The 7,824-nt window shown below is 36.7% G+C and overlaps 1 long non-coding RNA gene across 1 annotated transcript; it reads right to left on the reverse strand.

Moving 5' to 3' along the window:
- Positions 1–5,860: 5,860 nt before the first annotated feature.
- LOC147011449 (uncharacterized) lies at positions 5,861–7,357 on the reverse strand. The gene is made up of 3 exons (XR_015051885.1): positions 6,503–7,357; positions 6,188–6,346; positions 5,861–5,916 (listed from the first exon to the last, which is right to left on the reverse strand). It is a non-coding gene; the product is annotated as an uncharacterized LOC147011449 (long non-coding RNA).
- Positions 7,358–7,824: the final 467 nt, after the last annotated feature.

The raw sequence follows: 7,824 nt of genomic DNA on the forward strand, positions 1-7,824 counted from the left end.
TCGATTGCTTTTTGGTGTTGCTAGTGCTTTTGGTGAACAGAATAAATTTGTAATTGAGGAGATGAGTTGGTATATCAGTGAATATACTCCTAATCTTAAAACAGAAGAGATGTTGAATCGAAGACTTAACTCAAAGAAACCACTCAGTGTATCATACCTCAAAAGAAGATGTCAACACGTTAAACTCAATCAAACTACTGACACATGGAATTTGGGTGTTCTGGAAGGAAAGCCACGATATCTGTGGATCATTTTTAAAAAGCCAGATGGTGATACTGCGACTGATAAGAATAATGCATTGAGTGATAATGCTAAGGTGAAACAACTTCGCGTTTCTCTAGATGGAACATTTTATCCACGAGATAGATTGGAAATTAATTGGGAAAAAAATGATTTTGCTGAAGCATACAAGTCTTACCAAAAGGTGTGTGAAAGTAATGGAAATAAAGAACCTATTTTGGATATGACAGCATTTAAAAGTTTGTATACAATCTATGCGTTTGACCTGAGCGCGCAAAAGGAAACTATAAAGTCTAATCGAGTGGATACTTCCCTATACATTGAAAGAGGAGAGAGTGAAGAAGTTGATACATATTGTTTGCTTTTGGAAGAAACAGAATTGCAGATTAATACAGATAATGGTGTGATGATTAGTCTCACATAATTTTTTGTTAAATAAATGAGTGGCAAAGTACCAACTGGGGTATATGTTAATCAAATCAATCTTCATAAACTATCATCTTGTGTTCAAAATCAAAAGCCTTGTACGATTAACGTTAATACAATTCAGAGAAAAGGAGCAGTAAGAATTGATGTTTTGCTCACAAGAGAACAGGTTAAAATCTTGAATGACACTGGCTCACTTAAAATTAAAATGACAAAACCAATGTTGACAAAATATTCAATAAGAGAGACGAGTGGAGGATTTCTCCCATTTCTAATTCCTTTATTTGCTGGTTTAAGTGCGGTTGGAGCATTGACGGGTGGTATTTCAACAGCAGTGAAAACTGCCAACGAAAGGAAGGCTCAACTCCAGGCTCAAAAAGAATTGGAAAGACATAACAAAGAGTTGGAGAAACAAATTAGTGGAAGTGGCGTAATTGTAGATTTTGCTGAAAAACTTGAAGGTCTGCCTGATAAAGCGAGATTGTTAGTTGGAGATATGCTTTCTTCTATAGCACAAGCAGGTGTAAAATTAACGAAAAGAGGTAATGGATTATATCTTTCTAATAAATAAATGAGCATTGATGAGTGGTTGGAAAAATTTGGAAAGAATACAACATCAAATTTACAACTTGACAAATATTGTAAGAAATTAAAAATTCATAATGTGGTTATTTGTATGAGAGATGAATTAACAAATGTGCCGAAACATACAAAGAATATTATTATGAACTTAGAAGATAATAATGGGAACGGTTCTCATTGGGTTTGTATTTTTAATAGTCAAGACAAATATTATTTTGATAGTTTTGGTCTTCCACCACCTGTTGAAGTTTTAAAATTCTTACAGAATGGTGTTTATCAAACATTTCAAGTCCAAGAATTAAATTCCAAGTGTTGTGGTCAATTATGTCTATATGTGTTATTTCAACTCAACAAAAATAAAAAATTTTTATGATATTATTTTTAATCTAATATAGATGACTTATGTTGGTAAAGATGGTTCTATCTTTGGTGTATCTCAAGAACTGGATATTGATTTATCAAATTATTACACAAAGGCACAGGCTGAACGACATAAATATAATATAACCAAAAATATTAACATGAAAAATGCTTTTAAATTAAAAAATTATCCAAGCCCGACTGACGCGAATGACTTGGTGAGATTAAGCGATTTATCACAATATATATCCTTAAATAAAACGGCTGTGTATTCCAAAGATACAGAAGTGTTGATATTATCTCCAGGTCATACAGAATTCACAGTTCGAATTAAAATAAATTTTTATAAAGAAGGGCGTATCGTTTGTATGAGAATAGAACAATGGGGGTATGATATGAATGATTTAGGGTATAATTGGTCATTTAAAATTAACCTCGAAGACCTGGAACAATTAAATCAGTCTCGTAAGGAAGAATATTATCCACTTGGTATCGAGAATGAGTTTTGTGGGGCTACGATTAGTAAACAACAAATAAAAGAATTTAATAAGGGTAAATATAATAATGGTTTTGCCCTTGTTTATCTCATGAAAACAGAAAAAAACAGGATTATATATAATAAGTAAGGAAATACAAAATTATTTAACTATGGGAAGATGGGGACGTGTTTCGTGCCATAATATTATTCTAACATATATTTCTAATACATAAATGACAGCAAGAAGGCTTCAAGAAAATTATCATTTCTGTGTCCAAGCATACCTTCAAGAAAAGGGTATTCGGTATTTTAATAAATATGTTCTACAACATAAGAATGAGGTATTTTCAATAAAAGATTGGCATTATGCTGATGTTGATAAACCGACAACTTTAGATTTAATTAGAATGTTAAATAATGAAAAAATTATAAAGTTAAGAAAAGGTAAGGCTCTTTTAGAAATTCAAAAGAAATTTTATTGGTTTCCTGTTGTAAAAAAATTATTTTGGATACAGGAATAACAAGAAATCCTGATGAATATATGTATAATATTCTATGGGGTGTAAGCGATTCAAGGATAGTAAGGGATGAGGAAGGAGTTGAAGAAGAGAGGGAAGAGGAGGAAAATGATAAGAGAGAGAAGGAGGAGAGGGAGAAGAAAGAGAAGGAGGAAAGAGAGAAGAGAGAGAAGGAGGAGAGGGAGGAAAGAGAGAAGAGAGAGAGCGGGAGGAGAGGGAGGAAAGAGCGAGGAAATATCAAAATATGGAAACCAGTGAGATTCAAAAAAGATTGGTGGTATTACAGAAAATAACTCAACCCACCGAGGAGGAAAACAAAGAATTGACAAGTCTATTTGCAATACTTTCGACAAGACTATTGTCATCGACAAGCTATTCATTTTAATTCAAGTTTTTTTCTTAAATAAATGGAGGAGAGAGTGAAGGCATTTCTAAGGATTCTTTATGTTTTAAAAATTAAGATCCAAATGTGCATGTTGGAAACTAAAAAGGTTTTTGCACTCTGCAGGAATTTTTCACATAAATAAATGAGTTATTGTCTCAAATGTAAAAAGAAAACTAATACTAAAAATATTTCATATATTAAAAGTAAAAATAACAGGGTTATACAAAAAGGTATATGTTCGGTGTGTGGTTCAAAAAAAAATCAATTTATCTCCAAACACAAACTCGGAGGAGATATACAAAAGTTTTTATCAGGAAGTAAATTTACAACTACTGGAATACCAGGGGAATTACATCTTCCAGGGTATTCTTTCTGTGGTCCAGGTACAAACTTGGATAAAAGATTAGATGAGGCAGACAATCCTAAATCCTGGAGTCAGCCTATCAATAGAGTTGATGAAGTGTGCATGAGACACGATATTGATTATGGGAATACCACAACGTTGGAAGAAAAGCATGAAGTCGATAGAGAAATGTTGTATAATTTGTCTCTGATACAAAATCCAACCTTGAGAGAAAAAGTTGATCGGTTCATCGTGAAGAAGATGATCAGTGCTAAATTGAAACTTGGGCTTGGAAATTCAAAAAACTTATAGGCTCTAATGATGCCATTAAGACTGAAGAGCAATTAGCTGATGAATTACATAAACCAATATTCACAAAGTTTCAGAGAAGGAAAGTTTATTCCAAGGAAGTAGATTATATCTGGTCTGCTGATTTGATTGAACTCAATAATGATAAGGGGTACAAGTATGCTTTAACCGTTATTGATTTGAGGAGTAGATATGCGTGGGTTGTCCCTTTAAAAAACAAAACAGGTAATACTCTTATGTTAGCTTTTCAACAGATATTTAATAAAAGTAAGAGAAAACCTAAAAAATTGTGGACTGATGAGGGTAGAGAGTTTTATAACAAGACATTTATGAATTTTATAAAAAATAACAGTATTACATTATACGGTACCTTTAATGAAGGGAAGGCAGTTGTTGTTGAACGTTTTAATCGTACCTTAAAAGAGAGACTATATAAAAAATTCACACAACTCGGTTCACAACAATGGTCATCTTTTATTCAGGATATTGTGGATAAGTATAATGACACGATTCACACGTCAACAAATATGAAACCATCAGAAACATTTACAAAATTAAAATATGAAAAAGAGATTAATGTCAGAAAACCTAAGTTCAAAGTTGGTGATATCGTAAGAATATATAGATGGAAATCTCATTTTGAAAAAGGTTTTACTGAACGATGGACGAAAGAACTTTTTAAAATTGTTGATGTAATAGATACGGTTCCTTGGACTTATAAAATATATGATTTGGAAGGGGAAGAGATTTTAGGTTCATTTTATTCACAGGAGTTACAAAAGACAAAGATAAATTGAAATTTTTTGACTCCGCCCCTTTTTAACTCCACCCACACAAACCCCGCCCACACAAGCCCCGCCCACACAAACCCCACACAAACCCCACCACACACAAACCCCTCACAAGCTCCAATAAATTGAAATTTTTTGACTCCGCCCCTTTTTGACTCCACCCACACAAGCCCCGCCCACACAAACCCCACACAAACCCCACCACACACAAACCCCTCACAAGCTCCACACAAAAACTCCACACAAGCTCCACACAAGCTCCACACACACAAGCTCCACCCATATTCATCATATTCACATAATTAGTGATTAGTTAATTAGTTCCCCACACACAACATGTTTATTTAATTAAAAAATTATCCACCCATCCACACAAGCTCCACTCATCCACCCATCCACACATCACTCAATTCATCCATTGATGCACAGAAACCTCATCCACATTCACCCCTCCCACATAAGCTCCACCCACATAATCCCCTGCCCACATAAACCCTGCCCACATAAACCCCTCCCACATAAGCCCTGTCTACACAAGCTCCACACAAAAACTCCACACACATAAACCCTGTCCACATAAACCCCTCCCACACAAGCTCCACCCACATAAACCCTGCCCACATAAACCCTGCCCACACAAGCTCCACCCACATAAACCCTGCCCACATAAACCCTGTCCACATAAACCCTGTCCACATAAACCCTGCCAACATAAACCCTGTCCACATAAGCCCCGCCCACACAAGCCCCACCCACACAAGCCCCACCCACACACACCGCTCCCACCGAAGCCCCGCCCACCGAAGCCCCGCCCACACAAGCCCCACCCACACAAGCCCCACCCACATAAACCCCACCCACACAAGCCCCACCCCCCTCATCCCCCCTGTGCGCCCCCACCTTTGACCCACCACCTCCCTCATCCCACCCCCACCCTTCCCCACACACACACATGGGGAGGGGAGGGATGGGATGAGGGGTGATGGGTCATTGGGGAGCGCACCTACCCCCTCCCCCCACCCCCAACCCCTCCCTCTCGTTCATGTCTTGATCCTCTTCTTGTAATTCAGAATCAAGTAATTGTATACAAAACAAATATAATTTATTAATATTGAAAATATTAAATATTCATTTGCGAGAATGTATAATCATTCCCAGCAATCTTCTCCAGATGTCTTGTGATTTCGAAACTCAGACACCATATTCTGTTTTGAAACAAAAAGTGGATAATAATTACATGGTAATATGGGTAAGCCTCGTTGACCACTGAATTAACACACCAGGAGGCCGACTCAGCCTGTCATCTTTTCAAGGTCAATAAAATTAATTCCAGTGTACTGACAAAACCGCGTCCAAACTAATGATGCAACCAACATTAGACGACATTCTAAAGAGAGAGTGATATTAATAATTCAGAAACATTTACCTCCAGAAAATCATGTGTTGTACAAGATTGCTTCAACAGCTGATGTTGTGTGATAGTGCTGAAAAAAATAATAATAATAAGTCAAGGGTATAGATGAAGAGACAGACAGAGAGAGATACAAACAGACAGGGAAAGCAACACACACACACACACACACACACACACACACACACATAGACACACATAGACACACACACACACACACACGTGTCTCACCATTGGTTTAATTCATTCGAGATCAGAGACCAGTCATTATAAATCATTGACCTCTTCAATAAGAGCAGAGAGAGGTAGGTAGAAAGACAGACACACACACACACGTGTCTCACCATTGGTTTAATTCCTTCGAGATGAGAGGACGTGATAAGACTTCGTGCCACTCATTGTAAATGTCTTTCAATTCTCTTCTAAAATCATTGATCTCTTCAATAAGAGTATTAATTTCATGAACCACGTCGTGATACGTAAACTCAATTTCTTCCAATGCCCTGTCAGGGAAAATATATATATATATATATAAATATATATATATATATATATATATATATATATATATATATATATATATATATATCAGAATTATCATGATTTAATTAATAATCATTTGCTTCATCGTTCAAAGAGAAAACCATACACAAACTTACCAACTCTGTAGTAAGCTTTTGTCTTCATCGGAAGAAAGATCGCCCATGTCTCAGTTGTAAAAATGAAAATCCCGTCTGGCAGAAACTTTGTCTGGTGAATCACTTATAAGGCAACGACGAGGAAATTCCCTAAGCATTGGGTGCGGCCACAGGAAATGACAGCTTGGAAAATAACTGGGCGATTGTATGAATCATTTACAAAACATACTTAAAATGGTTTTGATTCAAATGTTTTCAGTTCGTGTTCTGAGATAAAATATAAACACGAGACCTTGTCTCACAGAATAGTTCCTATTTTTTCACAGCATGACTGTCTAAAACCACACAGCACGACCGTGTCAAAAAACACTTCCTCATTTTCACGGCATGAACTGAAAACATTTGAAACAAAACTTTTTTTATGGCGTGGTTTATACACAAAAATGATTTGCAACTCGGGCGGTGGTCAGATGAGATCATTAAGAGAAGTTTATCATTTCGTAATGGCACAAAAGGGGTATCTTAAAAAATATAAAGATTCAAATGTTTTGTTTGTCAATATTTTAGATGGGGATTATTGTGCAAAGAAAATTAAACTATTGAAGGAATTTGAGAATGAACAAATCTTTATAGGTTCAATGAGTGAGCTGATCAACCTCCAGGTTAAAAGGGGAGACAAATAAATATACCTTGGGATAGCCTGGTTATATATATACAAAGCCTGGTGTTGGCCTAGTGGTTAGGGTGGCGGCTTGGGATCCCAGTGTCCCGAGTTCGAATCCCGCTCAGCTGCTGAATTAACACCAGGGGGTTGACTCAGCCTGTCATCCTTCCGAGGTCGGCGAAATGAGTACCAGTATACTGGTCCCGGTGTATGCCCCAGTTAGAATAGGTGTACCATATCCCTGTGTTGTAAGAGGTGTCCAGGAAGGGCATCTGACCATAAAACATTGCCTCACAAAAAGCCAAACCCCTGCACAGCAGGGAAAAACGGATAAAAAGGGGGTTTATTTTTAGGGGAAAAAAAAGGGAATCGCTGAAAATCCCCCATTCATTTACATGGGGAAAAGTGAGCTAGAACCAGTATATTCACCCTACTCCCCCAATAAGCTGGTACTCATTTTTACCAACCTTGGAAGGATAACAAGCTGAGTCAACCCCACCTGGTGTTAATCTGACAGCCTGACAGGGGTTTGAATTCAAGACCCTCAGATCTTAAGCCAGCCACCTTTACGATTAAGCCAACACCAGGCCTGCAAAATCCTACATTCAATTTTATTTGAATTGTAAACCTCAAAACATACTTCCCTTACCTAAAGTAAGAACCTTAATCTATAAACAAT

Source organism: Eptatretus burgeri, chromosome 15 (genome assembly GCF_056783735.1).
Source record: "Eptatretus burgeri isolate ZD-2024b chromosome 15, Ebu_testis_v1, whole genome shotgun sequence".
Classification (NCBI taxonomy): Eukaryota; Metazoa; Chordata; class Myxini; order Myxiniformes; family Myxinidae; genus Eptatretus; species Eptatretus burgeri.